The 18,698-nt window shown below is 38.3% G+C and overlaps 1 protein-coding gene across 6 annotated transcripts in view; it reads left to right on the forward strand.

The window, feature by feature from the left end:
* Positions 1-57: 57 nt before the first annotated feature.
* LOC310902056 (small membrane A-kinase anchor protein) overlaps positions 58-18,698 on the forward strand; it is a 74,432-nt gene continuing 55,791 nt past the window's right edge. For 2 of the 6 annotated variants that reach the window (XR_014586426.1, XM_083842954.1), the window contains exons 1-4: positions 58-517; positions 906-1,069; positions 2,061-2,120; positions 6,144-6,306. The gene's annotated coding sequence lies outside the window, so the exon portion shown is untranslated. The other 4 variants (XR_014586427.1, XR_014586428.1, XR_014586429.1 and 1 more) reach the window with 4 other exon arrangements.

Consider the following 18,698-nt stretch of genomic DNA (forward strand, 5'->3'; position numbering starts at 1 on the left):
AGGTGAAGTATTAGGCTTCAAGATCCTTAAGTGAATGCTGTGTGGTAGTAGGTAAGTGTAAGTGGGGAAGGAGTGGTCTTTCTGAAAGAAGAGAAAGTTTAATATCTACTGTAATACTTGATGTAGTCTTAGAACATAGCAGTGAAGGAGTAACTCTAAAGGCCTGCAGATATTTTGGGGGTTGATGTGCTGCCTAACTGAAAGGCCATTTGATGCCTGGTGCCACCACATGGGTGACCAAGCAGTTAGCCACCTTTCTTTTGGGTCCAGGTAGTATGCTTCCCAGCTGCTAAAGGTTTCAACAGATTTTGATGTGTTGGGATAAATTTATGGAGGGATTTTGTGCCCATGAGAGAGGCACAGGTTGAGATCGTGACTGGAAAATTGGGCACATGTTGGCTGTAAATGTCAGTCAGTGCAGATTTTTAGAGAGTAGGCGCATGGAGGCACAGGAAGGAGATGTGACACTTGGCTCTAGGGGGGAAACAGGATCCCAGGGTGTCATTGGATACAGAAGGTTATAGTTTGTTTATTTAAGTTTCTGTTTGGATATAAACTGTTAAAGAGTTCAAAGAGTAGCCCTACCAGAAATGCCAATGACAATTGGGAGAATGGATCACCAAATAAAGTCTGGTAGAACTTAAAAGAATACGTACACCAACTTTAGTCAGTTGGGAAGAGTAATTGATATAATATATAGCATTTAATGAGATTAATATTTATTTACCAAAAAGTAAACTGTTTACTTTGGACCAGCTACTGGTATCTTTGATGAGACTAGTGGCAGCATCAAATTCTTTCATACAATAGTACTGTTTCAGAGGAAAAAGTGTTCAATAGCTATCTATCCCCTAGGCTGAGTTAAAAAAGGGATGGTAAATTGGGATTTATGATATTTTACACAGGTGCTGAGCTGGTCTCAGTTGCCATGGCAGCAAATTAGCACCAGGGACTTCTGTCATGGCAGGTGCTTTAGGCCAAGCCCTTAGGCCCTGGGGCTTCCCTCTTGCTTTTCAGGCCAGGCTGGCTGTCCGCTGCCACAGATGCTGCCCCTTTTCATTTCCCTTAGGTAGGCGAGCATACAGTTTGTTTTCTGTCTTTGTGGGGTGCTGAGGGCTGTGCTGAGGTTGGGTGCTGGCAGGATGGCTTTGGGGAGCAAGTCTGGGCACCTCCTCTCCTTAGTGCTTGTGGTTATGGGCACGTGAGTTAAAACTGTGAGTTGTTCTGGCACTGAGCTCGCCGATGGGAGCGGGGGATGACTTTAGATTGGGTGGTTTAAAGGAAGCCAGAATGGTGTGCTTGGTGTAATGGCTCCCACAAAGGAAGGCCCAGCAATATATTGTCATTACAACCGTGCCTTGTGTCACTCAGACCTTTCATGAAGTGACAAATCTCACCAGGCTCTCCTCAGAGTGTGTGCGGGCTACATGTCTTCTGCCTACCTGTATGTGGCATTTGCTCTTTGAAATAAAGCAAAACTTTAACTTCTTATGTGAAACAATGAATAGACGTAGTTATTGTGCTTGGCCTCTTCCTTTAGAGGAAAGGCCAGAGGCAGGCCTATGAGGTGATGGCGTCGAGCGGGCAGGGCAGGCCGCCTCAGCGTGGTGACCAGCTCTGGGCGTCTTGCTGGACTTGAAGTATTTGCGCTGCCCTCTGCTGGTATTTTGTTTCTTGTGCAAATTTGATGATTAAAACGATTAGCTGGCAGGTCTGAGGCTGACTATGAGTGAGCATTGTGCCTTCCTTCCAGCCACCAGCATGTCAAAGTGTTACTGCTTGTGGAACTTCTAATGGTGCGTTGTTTCTCCCCTTCCCAAAATAAGTTTAGTGGTGGTTCCTGTGTGATAATTTAGGGATTTTCAGGCTAAAATATGCTCTAGTAATAGTAGTTAAAAAAAAAAAAAAAATGCTTCTGTCTGTGTGTAGACTTCCATGATTTTCACGATTGTGCGCTTTGACCAGCAGCAGTGATGCATTTACAGCTTCCCCAAATTCTGAAAAGTTGCGTATTCTTTAAGTATGAAACCATGGAATATCAATTTTCTTTTTTAATACAGGAAAATCTCATTGAAGAAAGAATGATTTTCCCTGCATATATACGTAAACATGCAATGAAGGTAACATCTTTTATGTTTCTTTTCTAAATGTATTAAGAATCCTAATAGTGAAGTTTCCGTTTCCCCTTGCTTAAGAAGCGTGTGTGAAAGGATTTGGAGTATTTCCATGGATTTCTTTCTTCCTTCAGTATGAATAGTAGCAGTTCAGAGAATAATAGCAAAAACAGAGGAATGTTTAACTTATTTCAGGAACGCTCAGCAAGTCATTGGCAACAGTAAAATCTATGATGTATGTTGTTAAATTGGGCTCCTCATCTATATTTCTGTATTTTAATATGGAATATTTAAAAGATTTAGTAATAGAATCAACACCTTCAAGCAACATCTTAGTTACAAAACTGATAATTCCCCAGTCACAACTTAATGCGAGTGGTTTCATTCCATTTCTTTTTTACTTGCATATTGGTATTACTTTCATGAAAGTAAACATCAAAGAGCAGATTTTTTTTTAATTTATTTACTTTTTTGGGAAAGTGTGGTAATATTTGGTCTTCAGAGCTTGTTTTATCTTTCATAAATAGGTCTGGTTTTGGTTTTGTAAGGTTTCGTGTGTTTGTGTTTCTTAAACAAACCTATATCTCTGAATTATTTTTTCTGGGTGCAATGGCAATATTGAAGGATTCTTGATTTATTTATTTTTTTTATATATATATTTTTTTTCCTTTTATGCCCAGCATTTAGCAGGTTGGGTTAACCATTGTAAGAAGCTTAAGGTACATTTTTCAAATGGAAACCTACCAGAATTGGCTTTTATTTTCTCTCTCTCTCAAGTATGGAGTATCATATCTAAAATTATGGAGAGTATAAATGTGGAAATGTTAAATCTTTTGTTAATGGCTTCGAATTAAGCACACATTGTTGCAGATGATTTGGAGGACTTATTTAAAGTAAATATACAATTTCAAGCTCAATTATCATTCATAGTTTAACTACACATAGCGAGATATTAGGTCTGTGAATTTGATACAGTGTTACTTCATAATTATGATGCTTTTTTACAGTAAATTTGATATAGAACAGTTGTTAAAGGAAAGCTGCTGAATAGTGTGACCAAACATTTTATGGAACACATCTGGTGAATTAGTTCAGGATGTTCACTGCATAAGAACAGAGCCTTTTGCACAAAATGAGAAGGAAGCTAACTCCATATGTATATGTTTTGCGGACATGAGAAGAGGTTAAACAATTACAAGTTAATTGTGTAAGCTAATAGGAGGGGTGTTCATAATGACATTTCAAAATAGCTAAAGAGGAAATGGATGAGAATTATTGTTTTAAAATCTCAAATGAATGGTTTACACCTGTTAATGTTACATTTAGAACAGCTGTTTCTTTTATTATCAGTAAACAGATGCAGAAAGTAATGGAATGTTTTAAAGCAATATGTTAATCCTGTCCCCCACTACTGAACATTCTCACAATCTTGTGATTAGATATTAACCGTAATGCTGTTGTCATCTGCAGTTAGAGAATTCTTAGTTAATTTTTTAGTCACTTATGTATCTGAAATTGTAAATGTTTGTCCAATGTTATTGTAGTCCTTTGTCAATCAATTGTGAGTCCTTTTGCACATCAGTACTTTTCCTGATGATTCTGCTGGGTTGCATTACTCTGCCAAAGCAACACTGAATTTGGTTTTGCTCAAGGGTTATTTCTGTCTTTGTAATTTCTCCCTGAAATGAAACAAGCTGTATTTATAAGAGAAGAAAACAATTGCTCTTGAGGGCCCAGGCTAGCACAGATTTCATCTGAACTCTACAAGTCGTTGCTTGGTATTATGGGTAAAGCTTTGTCAGAGCATGCTCTGTTAGATCCAACACTTCACATGAGTGCAGGTTGGAATAGTACCAATGCGGTGGGATAAGTGAGGCTCTTACGTAACGCATAGAAATTTTTGTTTTACATGAAAATAGCTTTAACCCTAGTTCATTTATTTTCTGTACACCTTATGACAGATATCACATTACTAAGGGTTTGAAGTACAGAACAGCTATGGTTCTGACAGCCTCTTGGAAAAAAATACACATCAAAACCACAGATAGAATACTACGTGGAGCTTTAAAAAAAAAAAAAAAAAACTAAATAAAGGTGTTTAAAAATTAATGCCTAAATTGACCTGAAGTTACCTAGAAGCCAGTACTTGCCACTCAGATCCTCAAATGTGGTAGTTGTAGTTCCTCAGCCTAAAATGTGTTAAAGTTATAATATCTGTGAAGGTTATTTTAAAAAAATGTAGCATTTCAGTGACATGACGTGCAATTGTGGAGCATTACTAACTCAGCACTCCAAGAACGGAAGCACAGAAGATTAATACTGTATAACTTATTTGGCAGATTAGTTTTCAGGAAATGTAGGGACCAATGAATATGGCAGCTGCATTATTAAAATACTGTATTCAAGCCCAGGTCAAATTGTTCATTCATGCATGGAGTAACTCAGCATTAATTGAATCATTACATTTTTTAGATATTTTAGATCACCAATATTTTGTGCTTCAACACTTAAAATGCCTGTTTAAATTAGAATATTCACAAGGAGTAACCATTTTGACCTCTGTATAAAGTGTTTGTATAGGAGCATTTGTTTTGTGGTAAGAAAATCAAGGTTTTGCGTTATTTCTGGAGGATTTTAAGGAAGCTGAGTCAGGTATAATTATATCAGTGGACGTAAAATAATAAAGAGATTGTGTCTTTCCTTGTTCTCATTAGCCTGGTACTGTTTCCACTATATGAATGAGAGGGACCATTCCTGACAAAAGAGAAGAGAATTTATTGTCTTAAATTGAAAAGAAGGGGGAATGAGGAACACTCTTGTATTCATTAAGTAGGTGTTTTGTTGTTGTTTTTTTTTAAAAAAAAAAAAACAAGTCCTGTCATCTCACTTCAGGAGAAATCAAAGGAAAAAAAAAGTTTCTTTCATGCAAAGTAGTTGTTGAAAGGCAAATGGTTTCAGCTGTGAGGAGTAGGTCTAAGTATGATTCTTGTCAAATTTCTGGCCCAAAATGGCTAGTGATAAGTAGATTATTTCAAAGCAATGTACTGTGGGATTTCTGTTCACTTCAACCAGACAGAGTTTGACTCCTACTTAGTCAGTCAAAATTTCTGTTGTTCCCTGACAGTTTAGGTGTGTGTAATTTAGAATAAGAACCTGTTAATAGTTACTAACCACTTCTAGGCTTTGGAAACTGAAGAAACAGCTCAATCCTTCTTGAGCTGGTTGGAGCTGATGGGGTGGGGGGGGGGGGGAAGTAAGTGGTGGAGTACACAGGACTCTGTAATTTCTAACTGTTTAGTACTAAGAGTCACCAAAAGTATGCAGGTTTTTTGTTGTTGTTGTTGCTATTGTGTTCTGTTTCTTCTGCATTTACTTGGATGCTATATAGAAAGAAGGTGTCATGTTGAATTCTTAAATCATTTAATGGAGGTTCCAAGCACCAGTATTTTTATTTTATTTTTTTGAAAACCTGTGAGGATGCAGAATTAAAACTAAAATCAAATTATCACTGAAGTCCTTCTTTAGAATATTAGAATAAAATACATTGCAATACTAGCTATCTTACAACTTTTCTTTTGGTTGTCAGTCCAAGTCTTTAAACCGTAGCTCAAAAATCTGGAGCAAGTATTTTGGCATAGGACAATTTGTTGTAAGGAAGATTTAATAGCTTGTTATGTCCTATTTCTATAAACAGAAGTCATTTGGAGTTCAGCAGATATATTTAGAATCAGCATTTGTGCTGGTAGTTACAAGCTGAATAAAATTATCTTTGAAAATCTCTATATACAGAAGGGGATATACAAGTTCAAATTTATCTCACAACAAACTCAAGAGGCTTTGACTAACTCACTGTTATTAACCTCCAAAACTGGGAGTCAAATTTAAACTAATTATTAAAAAGATTTGTAAATGAAATCACAGTAAGTTTGGTGTGAAACACCAGTAGTAAGGGGGGAATTGTATGATTAAAGCTGTACAAAGGTTCAGTCTTGCACTCATTACCCTGATGAAATCTCCTCTCCTTCACAGAGGCTGTCTCTGTACCAAGGAGCCCTATGTAGGGCCCAATAACATGGAAAGCTGGAAGTTCTGGAGAAGTTTGCTCTACTTGGGGCTGTCTTGGATCAAAATTATGAATAGGAGTTTACACCGAGTGATTTTTAATCTAACTTTGTTATTTGCTGACTTCAAGGTATGTGTACTATCTGAAAAATGTATGCAAAGTCTAGTTAAGATATGAGTTTTATAGAAAATTAAAACCATAGTGACCTTTTAGCCTTGTTGATCATGTGCATGAAGATGTTCATCTGTTAGGCTGTACTAATCACAGCAACCGGGCTCTTGCTCAGGGGCAGCAGATATGAGCAATGTTCTTGTACATTTGTTTTTCTGTGGTTTTGGAGAGAAAATTCTGCAATTAAAACATTTATTATTGCATTTAGATGATGCAATTTTTGTATATTCTATTCTGGAAAAGATGGCCATTCTTTTGTCATGAAAATTAGATTTATTAAGCGGCACAAATAGACACGAGTGTCCTAGTTTAAATTTCAGTTGATATTTCTGCCACGATTGCTGGCCCTGGCCCCGGTGGTGAGAAGTTTAATAATTTTTCCTAGATTGTTTCTGCTATAGATTTTGTCAAACACTGGGAATTTGAAGACCTAGAATTCAAAGTATGTGTTGCTTTTAAATATGTTTTCCCTCCCGTATTTTAACAGAATAACAGCTGTTGACCTTTCTTCTATATAAAGTGTCCATACTTCAGCATCAGAAAAAAATGTCACCTGGTCATGTGATCCCCCAGTCACCCTACTAAAGAAGCATCCTCCAAGGATCGTTTTGTAAATAGCAAAAATATTCTCTTTATATTATCATATCTAAGCAGGACATCTTTCAGTTTTTACCTTGTTTGAGTTTTGATCACTTCAGTACATGTTGGAGAGCATTTTGTGTAGTGTTTTTTTTAAATGGCATTACTGATGAGGGAAAGCATAAGTAGGCTTTTTTTCTCATGTTACTTACAGAGATTATAAAATAATACTTCAGGGTACTCAGTGCTGCTCATCCAAGTGACTGAGACACAAAGTTGTGTGCACAAAGGGGAGCGATATCATGCCCTTTTGCCCCGTCATTAAGCTGGCGCGTTGAGAAGAGGACTGGCCATGTAGCTGGCTGTTGGCAGATCTGGGAACAGAACCTACCATGCCGATAGTGTTTCCCTGCTTTAACTGCACTGGAAGTCTACTCGCGGGAGAAAATGATACTCTGGTACCAAATGATATATAGGATGTGCAACACAAAAGATTTCCTGTTTTCAGTTTATATTACATGACCTGCGGGCTAGCTGAAGAAAACATCACTGAGAAAATGCTACATCTACATATACAAGTGTTTCTATTGATACGTTATTTTTCTAACATTTTGCTGAGTAAAGCTATTTCCATACATAAGCGTTGTGGCCATCTGCAACTGCTTGTCAGTGAGGCTGGTTTGAGAACACTGGCTGTAATTGTAACCTCAGGAATGTGTGACCAGCTCGCAGCCAGCTGTGCATGCCCTGACTTTTCCCAGGTGTTAACGATACATGGCCACTTTTGTTCTCTCTAACCAATGGGGCAAAATGCATTCCTTGTTCTTCACCACCTTGTATTAAACCTAAAGGCTGCTGTTATTTTTTTTTTAAGGTGTCATAGCAAATAACTAGACGGAGTTGTCCACATTATTTAATTATTTTTTATATCTGTCATAGTGTGCAGCATCTCTATGGTGGTATGCATTTAGAGAAATGCAGATAAGGTCTTCAATGTGCCATGGTCTTGCTTTAAATTAACAGTGCTTACCCTGCAAATTACACAAGTGCTTTTGTTGTTGTTGTTTGAAAAATACTTTGCTTATGTTTCAGCAGCATAGATATCTCTGCAGTTTAAGGTTCTTCAGCTAGACAGTTAGTAGCAACATTTTCTGATCACTCGCTTTGTTTACGTGTTTATAATCACTCATTTTTATAGGAACAGTTAATTGCTGACTTCTGCTTGGAAGCCTACGTGGAAGTCATCCTAAATCCAATCTAGAGCTAGCTAGGGTTTTTTCTTTAATTTTCTGTCCTTAAGTAGCATTTTGTATACCTGTAGCACTTTAAATGTGTAGCGTTTTCTGTGTTCAAGGTGAGGCATGAATATAGCTTAAGAGCTATATGTAGTAATCACAAGGAAAGGACTTGCTCAGTAGCCCTTGACATTGTGCTTAGTTAAGTAAAAAGTTGAAGCATGAGATCAGTTTATGGATGTGGTCATTTGCTGATGTTTTTATTTATTTTTTAATATAGGAATAAATCCATTTCTCAAGTCTGTACTGCTGGCTTACATTTGCCAGCAAGTTACATAATCTCCACATAAACTCAGTTATTGTCCATATCTATTATAATTTGAGACCCATTCTTTATATGGTCTAAAAGACACGCTTACCTCTGGAAGTAACCTGCTTACTCAGGCCAGTTTCTGGGGCAGAATGAATTCAGAGCTTCCAGCAGGGCAGCTCTGTAACAAGGTGCAAGCTCATGAAGTGTGAGCTCACATGTATAAGATATTCTTTGTATGGATCAAAAGGAAATGCAGCTTAGGCCAAAAGCATAAAGACCTTGACAGCACTTCAACCAGAAATAATACTGAGCGTAGCCAGTCTTCAGCATTCCAAACTGACTCTTGGCTCAGAGCAATGAATCTTCCATTCATTTTTTTGGGCTTATGACCTATTCAGTTTTCCATAGTTGAGGTGAAATGAAAGATGAGCATCAGAGTTGGAGACCTTTCTGATAGTGCCAAGCAAATCCTTTCAAGACACGATAATCAGTCAAGTGCAAGTGTGCTCATTACTGTGTACGAGCACTAGTCTCACTCAGAGTAATTTTAAAACATTTAAGTGTTACTTAAAACGTTTGCCTTCTGTGGCCTTTCAAAGATCTTACACCATTGGTTTTGGTTATCTTGGAACGTAGAAAGAACACAGATTCTAAATCAGAGCTAATATGTTCCTTACTACTTTGAATCAGTAGGGAATGAGTACTCATGCAAGCTTTGTAAGTATCTAAACCCTTTACAAAATTCGGTTCTTGGGGACCAAGAAGAGCTCAATTAATTTTGAAAGTCAGTGAAGAGACAAACTCCTAAACACTTGTTTAGCTCTTGAAAATTGTATGAGAGCTGTTTAGGGAGGAGGAGAGAATCATTGCAATCCAGTGCCAAGACCTGTTTAAACATAAAGGCAAGCTCGCTGTCATAGCTGCTGTGCTATGGAGTACCCTTGCAAGATGGTCTTACAGGAGAGACTGAATTATTATGTGCTTATTCAAGGGTGTCCTTGGAATTCAGGTACTGCTCTGTGAACCCTCTTAAAAAGCAGAAACTGTCCCATCTTCAACAGAGGACAGAGGAGGGTTGGTGAGACCTGGGCTACAACTGTGTGGTACAAATCACTCGTAAGTGATTTGTGCCTCTGACTGACGTCTCTCCAGTGAAGACTCCCAACTATGTTCAGCATTGCAAGATTCCTGTAACCACTGGTCTTCGGTATTTCCTGTGAAACTTAAACCTAATGTTCAAAATCTGCATCAACACTGAACTGGTCTGTCCTTTGTTTTCTGTTCGTCAAGGTGGCTTTTCTCATTGGCATAAATCACAAAGCTCCTGCAGCAGTAGCGTTGTGCGTGTGATATCCAGCGGCTCTGCTATCACCGAGGGATATTTACAGCCCCAAATGCTCACTTTGCTTGATTTGAAGCTTCTTGTTTCTTCTTTCTCCAGTTTCTTCCATAATAACAACTAATTCTAAGAGGAAACAAGGATTTCTAAGAGAAAATCACCTAGAATGCCATGATATTTTTATTATTTAAGTCTGATGCGAACAAAACAAATTAGCTGAAGGCAAATAAAATGCACCCCTGCAGACATTCAGCAGTTTCAAAACAACAGCATAAAAATATCTGCGATGCATTACATTAGTCTGTGAGTCTAAAGAAGTTAAATACCTCTAAATTGTGTGTAACCTAGTTGAAGAAATAAGATACTTCTGTGGGGTATGGATACATAATGTAAACAATTTCAAAGAGTATTTGGCAGTCTCTTGGAATTTGCTCCAAATGCTTTCAGCTCAATGGTAGTGAAAAGCTGTGCTCCGTTATAGCCTCACTTGATATTTTATTTTGAAGGAGGGAAACTTGGAAGCAAGTCTGCATTTTTTTTATTGCATAAAGGTGACAGTGGAAAAAAAAGACCAGCTGCATGCTTTTATTTCTTCCTACCTGCTCATCTTTCCTACTTTCATTGTTGCTTTTAACTTTCAGGCTTACTTGAGCAAACAGAATTAAAATGCACACACCTGCTTATTTGCTAACACAAGATATATGTATACATTTTAATCTGTGACAATTACTTGCTTCATATATGAAAGGAACTGATGTGTGCACATGCTTTAGTTTCCTGCTCTTTCCAAGTGGTTGCTCTTGGAGAGAGAGTAGCTATTTCTGATGTTAACCCTGTGCATCTTCCTCTCTGTGCATCTTCACAAATATTTATCATTATACCTGCTGAGATGATCTTGAAAGCTTTCATTACAAGGACTTAGGACTTAGTGGAGCAGGAAACACTTTCTTCCTATAGAGCTTTTGAAGGCTCAGTAAGAGTTGCTCTGATTCATTGCAGCTTTCAATCACACTGCCTTCTGCTGCATTCTCATCAGATATTGCAGGCTAAGTAGTATTAATCTGCTTAGTAGTTAAGTGGAAACTGCAGGGAACAAGCAGAAGTTAATTTCTCCCCGCTTTCTGCAGCGGCATACGAAACCAGTTGAGCAGAGCTGTTAACCTCGCTCCTGAAAGCTAATATAAATTGGCGGTCCTGACCATGAGGGGTTGTTAAAATTCTCATAGGGCTCTTTATAAGATGTTAACCCCCGTGGTCTGGCCAGGCTCCAAAGTGGGTAATTACATTCTTCCTACCTAAATTCCCCCTGCAATTCCAATTCGATGTGCTGGTATTCCTCACTTCCTCTCCGCTGCCATACGCCGTGCAGCAGTTGTTGCAGTTCATCCCGGAGGTACTTGCGGCGGGTGACGGATGGAGTGATCTGTGGGTGTAGCCTGTAAACCATTTTAAGATCCCTTTGGATGGACTATAATTTATGATGCTTATTTTTATTTTAAATTACCTACGTTTTAAAGTGTACTAGGTTAATCTCAGCCTCGAATGCATGCAAACCATGTGTAACAGACCTAGAATGACCAACAGTTGGTCAACAACTGTTCCAATTCCTTCTTGAGCTTCTTTCCAGAGGCTTTTAGGTAGGCAAGGCTAAGACTAAATTATATTTCTCATAAGGTTTTATTATAAAATAGGAAGAATACAGACTATGTAGCAAGGCAAATGTTAGTTTTGCCTCAACTGAAGCTCATACATATAATGCATCTTGCGCTTAGGGATGCTCTTCTAACCTTCAGAGTATCATCCAAACACTCATGTTTTAAAATTACTTTTTTTTTTTTTAAAATCGTCTTACACTAGAAATGCCCTTTATTGCCAAAGCAGTGTTAATTTAAATTATATTACTACAAACTAATTGGAAGTAGACTGGTATGAATGTCAATATTGCCTCTAAGCAGACAGATATGGAGTTAGTGCTCAGTTTTTAGCAAAAGAGTAAGGTAATCATTATATGCTAAATACAGAGACTTCAAATTCAGTGTTCTCTAAACAAGATTTGCTTTAACACATATTTGCAATACAAATGGTATATAGTGATGCTAGGGGACATTTTTGCACGTATTTGAAGTTAGTTTCTGTCTTCCCTTCACTCCTGGGGTGACTCCTGCCAAGCCTACCTGTGCTGCATAGGAAGCCTTTTTACAGACAGCAACCTGAATGAGCTGTTCAGAAGGCAGAAGACGCCTAGTCTGTTGTGTATGCTAGGCTATCGCATTTCACGTAGTATTAGTGTCAAGCTTAAATACTTGTTTAGGCCAGGTGTTTCTCTCTTGAGTAGAAAAAGAAGATCCCTGTTGATTTGTGTGGTGCCCTCCACTGTTAAGGGACCAGTTAAGGGACATCTCATGAGGTGGTCTGAGAACGGGTGATCTGCTTACCAGGCAGTTGGGAAAGCTGAAGGTTTTGCAGGTGATTTTTCCCATGGCACAGGAAAGGTATTGCCAGTGTCAGATCACAAAAATTGATGTATGACTCTACACTAGCGAATATGACACGCTAATTGAGCTCCTGAGAGCATCCTTAGCTGTACCTCTTCGGTCAGTCTAGACCTCTAAGTCTTGGCTCCTGCATCAGTCACTTGATCTCTGGTGCTTCTGGGGAAAGTTTAAAATGCAAAATAAGTGAACAAACAGAACCAACAAGCTGAAGAAAAAAATAAAAACAACCTCATTATGTAAAATAATAATAATAAAAAAATTATCTGCTATAACACAATGAATTTGCAAGCTTGAAGCAGAAAATTTCCTTGCAACATCTTTCATAGCGTTAAGTGAAAAACCACAGTAATATGAACATACCTTTCTCTTTGAGCTATGAAAAAAAAAAAGGAAAGAAATTGACTTCAGTATTTGACACAGAATTTAGCTCAATGTGGTCTACCACTGGTTGCTTAGAAAACAGCCTGTGCTGACTACATAACCAGATGTTTAGAGTTATACCCATGTAAACGTACTCAGTATGGGTTTAATAGATCTTAACATCAAAGGGGAAGTTTAGTTCACTTGCCTATGATCAGTTTGTTCTTATTTAGAAGCAGTTTGCCATTTAAATGTTTGTTTTCTAATTTTATGCAGTACTGCAACCTTTGAGAATTTGCTTCTCTAATTGCAATATATAATGGTAAATATTTGCACAAAATATGACTGTGCATGTGTGAAACATTTCTCTTATGGTAATTTAAACATTTAATATTATCAGTGCAGTTTCAAGATACACTTAGTTGTTACTCTATTGCAAAAAGGAACCTGTTATTTTTAATAAGTTTATGTGTAAGTAAATGTCAATAAGATTAACTCATAGTGATAATCTCCTAATAGATTTTCTCATAGTGATGATCTCATAACAGGCATAAGATTACTCTGTTGCCATCAAACTTCACAAGTATCTGTGTCTTCTGAGCATCCTTCGCTGTATCTGACATCTTTATATTTCATTTGTCTGAGCTTTGGCAAATCAGCATCCTTTTATATTTTTACTAGCTTCTGTTTCCAAGATGAGACACAAATTCCTGGATCCTTTTGGTCAAAAAAAAATCCGAGCACTCCAATACTGTAGGAACCTTTACCTTAAATTATTTGATAAAACAAATCTGGTGGAATAAGGCAGTGAAGGGTTTATTTAAATGGAAGAAGATTCATAACTAGATATTGTGGAGGTACATACCCCATAATTTTGTGTACCTGTTTGATTTTCTCACTTTTCTTGGTTTCTATCCTCTTTCTCTACCTGACACTGCTGTAACTTTTTGAGTGTCTGTTTTCCATTAGCCTAAGTACCATACATTTTGTCAGGAATTAGTATCAGTACTGCATTAAATCTACCCATGTTTTGAATTCTTTTTAATTCTGATTTTCTTTTCCTTTAGCAAATAGTCACTGCTGTTCATGCTTTTTTTTTTTTTTCCTTTTCCACCTACATGACTTCCTTCTCCAGTAAATTCTCTCCTTCGTTGTTTGTTCTGCTGTTTCTTTTGTCCATTGCAACCTCTCTCTCCAGAGAGTGTGCTTTCCTCTTCTGCCCATGCATGGCTTTCTCCTTCTCTTGTTCTTCCTTTTTCTTACCCAGAATCTCCTTTTCCCTACCTCTCCATCTACAGCTTCCTTCCCCCCAGCACTCACTGCTATAATGACCAAATTTAAATTAGAAATGCCTTGTTGTTGAACTATAAATTCTATTTAAGTCTTAGATCTGAAGTTGAAAGAAAAAGTTCAGCTTTTCTTCTGTTCCCAATAAGTTCTTACCACTTCTCCTCTCTGTCCCATTATTTACGTCATTATACCTCTTTCCTGCTTGTCTCCAGCACTCGCCTCTCAATACCACTTCTGTGGTGCATGTAATTCAAGAGACAGTCTACTAATTAAATATCCTAAAATGTCTGCAAAATTCAGTTCAGTGGATTTAAGCTTTGGGGAGAAAATAGTTTTCAGTACTAGTCAATGTGGGAAATATTCTTCAGAAATTTTTTTAAAAAAATACAAAAGAAAAGAAAAAGAGAAAAGCATTAAAACAATTTTTTCCTCAGAGCCATAACCTCTTCATATTTTGGAGATTGTATATTCTACATGGACAAGTGGACTATTATTGTCATTCATCGGAACAAAACCGTAGCAGTTCGTACTCTAAAACTTCATCATTGTGGGATGCTGTCATTAATGACTGCGCTAAATTCCGTTTTTTTACAACCATTTTGTGAAATTGGCTGTGGAGACAGGTGGATATTTACACTAAAAATTGGTTGCACTCTTGAGGAAACCAGCCATGCCAGGAATACTCCCTTTAGCTGAAATTGAGATAAATAACTCGAGGGTGACTTACTCAAGTTTAGAAATAGTTAACGCTATCTCAGGAGGAGATGAGGGATAGATAAATGGTGAACAACTGGGAAGCTGGCTCTGAAGCACGTGCTCTTGAATTTGGACACCGACTAATCTGTTTTGGCTGTTGCTGGCACTGCAAATAACAGCATAATGCAAAACCTTCCTGTTTCTTCCCACTCTCCAGTTTTAGCTTTCCACTGAGGGCAAGCAGCGGCCAACAGCGTAAGTGGGAGCTGGGGCACCGTGTGCAGCCGGTCTGCAGCCTCCATGTCCCCCACATGGTTCTGTCGGCTCTTGTGCATGTTGGAGCACAAGCCTGGGAGGCTTTTTTCCCCAATTTCCAGCACAGAGTCAATGCACGACCTCCAATGTAGCATATGAGTGGTGAAGGGGTGTCAGCTGCAGCCATATGGGTAGCATATGCCCAGGAGCAAAACTAGACATGTGTAATTGTTTTATGGTGGATCATCTTCTGGTATTTGCTCTGACGGGGTTTGTGGACTTAGAAATCACCTGAAGAGACTTGCTAATGTAGAGATGTTATCACTCAGGGTTATCTCCTTCTGCTTTTGCATTAACTTTTCACACTACGAAGCACTGAGGGAGTTGGGATTTTATTTTCTTCCTTTTATATGTTTATAAAAATGACGAGCTGCATATATGACTTACTCAAAATTTTCTCATATTTAAATTACTTTTTGTTGCTTTCTGTAGAAACCAGATCACTTGCCTCGTCTTAAAGAGAAGTCATGCTCTTCAGATCTCATCACAAACCTAGTGATGTCAAGTGGATTTTACCTACTGGTTCATCGCTTTGCCCAAAGTTGTTCCAGCATTCTTTCTTCTTGAGAGTGTCTGTCTTTTTTCTTTCCTTAACTGATCACACAATGATCTAAATTTACCCTTGATTTTTAAAGATGTACATTAGTAAAAGGAAGTTTATCCTCTACACGCTCCTCTCAGAGACCTCAGTTTTCTGTTTTCGTTTAGTTTAGTTTGTAGATGTCTGGTAATTTGGTGTGTTGCTGGAGTTCTCTCTGTACACTCTGTCATGTTTCTAAAACACACGGCAGTTTGCTGTAGAGGTGTGTAGCTGGAGGACACCACCATCCTGCTCCTTGCGTCTGCTTGGGTTTCCAGCTTATGTGCAGCTTCAACACCGTAAGAAAGGTCCGTGACTCACAGGGCGAGTTGTGGAGCTCCCAGACACCAAGAGCTGAAGGTATTAATGGAAATAAGTTTTAAAGGGGAGAGAGAACCTACATGAAGACATAAAACAATGTGCACTTAATTCTGGAACGATGAAACGTTTTGTGTTAGTATATGCACCACTATAATGTTGTTTATATGAGTCCTACAGATATATGGCTTCATTATTTCAAACAATGCTGCCACCTCTCACTGGGGTGACCTTTTCTCCTCTGTAGCTGGAGACCTGAAGATGAGTAGCTTCCAGCATGTCGTCTTGTCTTTCCAACTCGCTTTTGCAGTATTTCATGCTTCCCACTCGAAAGCACGTTATGGGCTGCGTCACCTTTGGAACTGATCGTCTCCTGAGTAGTCTTGTCCTTGTCTTCATTGGCTGTGCTGGCACCAAATCCATTTTTAGCACTGCTGTCATCTCTTTTTGCTCTTTCCCTAAAGGAAACATTTACGGAAAAGTTTGTCATCGTCCTCTCAGCATGTTCTTATGTCATTGGACTTGTGCTGGGAAACCCTCTGCCCACTACTGGGAATTTTAAATTAATGTTGCCTTCTCTAGGGCTATTGCTTCAGCTAGGAGAGATGATATGGAAAGGAGCTGGTGGAAATTTTTTCATATCATATACAAGAAGACTTGGGTCTATTCACAAGTTTCTGTAAAATGTCGTTCTGGACTTCCAACATTTATCTTCTGTTATTCAAAATCCATTTTATAATCCAAACGATGTTAAATTTCCACTCCCTATGTGAAAAGCTTTTTACTGTTTAATGTAAAGAAAACTGAATTATTTTCATTATTCCCTGTTTCTTGTTTTTTTTTTCCATACCCTCCATGTCTTTGCACCCGCTCCATAAAATAGGCCTTATCAGTCCTGTGTTGATAAAGGCAACCCTCATACGCTTCATACTCTTCTAACTATATTAAGACGAGCTATCAAATAACAAGGAGCATATGAAAGCCCTGTTCCTCTAAGTCTCAGGCAGTCCCTGTTGCTTCCCTGGGAACTACAGCAGTCCCATGTGTCTCAGGTATTGCTGTTTAGAGTTAGATTCATGAACAAACTTCATTTACCTGTTGATGCAGTTATAGAAAGGATTGGGAGTCTCTCCTATCCTCAGCCTTCAAATAGCAGCCCTTTTCTTTCTTGAAATTCAGTGCAAATGCCTTTCAGTCGCATGGATGAGAATCTGTGTGGGTAATCACTTGAGGAGTCAAGGCTACTCACTCGTGCTGTGATCTGTACATATCTCCAAAGTGAATTTTCAGTACAATTGCAATGATTCCTATCCTGACCTCCCCACCCCGGTCAGCTGGAGCAGTATCCATTCAAATTTCTGAAACCTGGGTTAAAACAACAACCAAACAAAAGCCTCTGCTGAAGTGCAGTTAGGGCTCTTCTAAAGCAGTAAGGAGGGGAAACAATGTACAGCTGCACCTAAAGGAACACTGTTATTCCAGGAAATTTGATTGCAGGCATATAGCAAGCAGATGTATGGACAAGACATGCTTTTGAGATCTGTTCTTCTGAAAATACAATGTTTGATCACACTCCTTAAAAGCAGAAGATGATCTGACAAATTAAGGGAAAGCACGTTGACTGTAGCTGGTGAATGATGACTGGAATAATCCAAGTGTCTGTATAGTCAAATTCATACATTTTCCTTACAGTCCTGTTTGTTCCTCAAATAACCTCCCATGTTTTTTGGTTTGAGCAGTGACATCAGCATCTTGGACAAGGTTCAGCAAAGGAACTGTATTCATTTTAAATTTTCCCAGTAGTTCCTTACATCATATTATGGCTCCAACATAACTCAATATTGTCATCATGTTTGGTTTGTGCTTTTGAGTTCAATTCCCAAGTTGTGTAACTCTTTCAACATCATTCAAGCCTTACTCAAACTCCTAGAACAATTATAATTCTGAAAATGGGAAGTGGGACTGCTTGGCATTTGCGTAAGTTCTTCGTGATTAAATAAAAATGTTATTTGCCTTCATGCTTATACTTGAAAGGATGCTTTTGTCAATTTCTGAGGCTGAGGAGTGCGATCGTTAGTAAATGATGATTGTCAGTGATGCAGTTTCTGTAGAAAAGGGACATCTAAGAGAAGTATTTTACGTACATCTGACGTAGGCTGGCAGAGGGGTAGCTTCAGAGAAGATCTGCAAGGAAACGTTGGATGAATGCATATAGTGATTTCCTTAAGTCACAGAAGGTTGGACTGAAGCAGGCAAATGAAATGGCAAGTGCATTTGGGATTCCCTGTCATTTAGAAAGTAAGGATTTAGCTCGACAGTAAGAGAGCCATGAAACAGTCGTAATGGAAAGCAAGTTTGGCACGAATGTATTTAATCAGATGTAGAGTCAAGGTAATGATGAATAATGACTAAATACATTTGTAAACAGGTGCAAAACATTTTTTTTCCTTGCCTGGAGAGTTGCCACTGTTATATGATAGCTTAATATTTCAGCTCGAACTGCAGCTGGAAAGGCAGTGATATTGAATGAATTTCATTATCCGTTACGTGCTGCTGAAATGAACATAGCCCTGTAAAATAATACTTAAATAAACTCATCAAACAGATTTCACAAAAAAATCCACAAAAAATAATTTATTTTTTTAAATAACTTTACTCTTGTGGAGACCCTTTTTAAAAGCCCTTGGCTGCTGATTTGAGTTTTCAAGTAATTTTTTGAAGCTGGTTTTGTACTGAGCTTCAAAAGGCCTTGCTCCCAACGTTGTCACCACTGCTGCTTTCTGCTATCACATGTGGCCTTTGAAAATAGAGTGCCCTTTGGGGGAGCCCC

Source organism: Anser anser (assembly GCF_964211835.1).
Source record: "Anser anser genome assembly, chromosome: 6".
In the NCBI taxonomy this organism is placed as follows: domain Eukaryota; kingdom Metazoa; phylum Chordata; class Aves; order Anseriformes; family Anatidae; genus Anser; species Anser anser.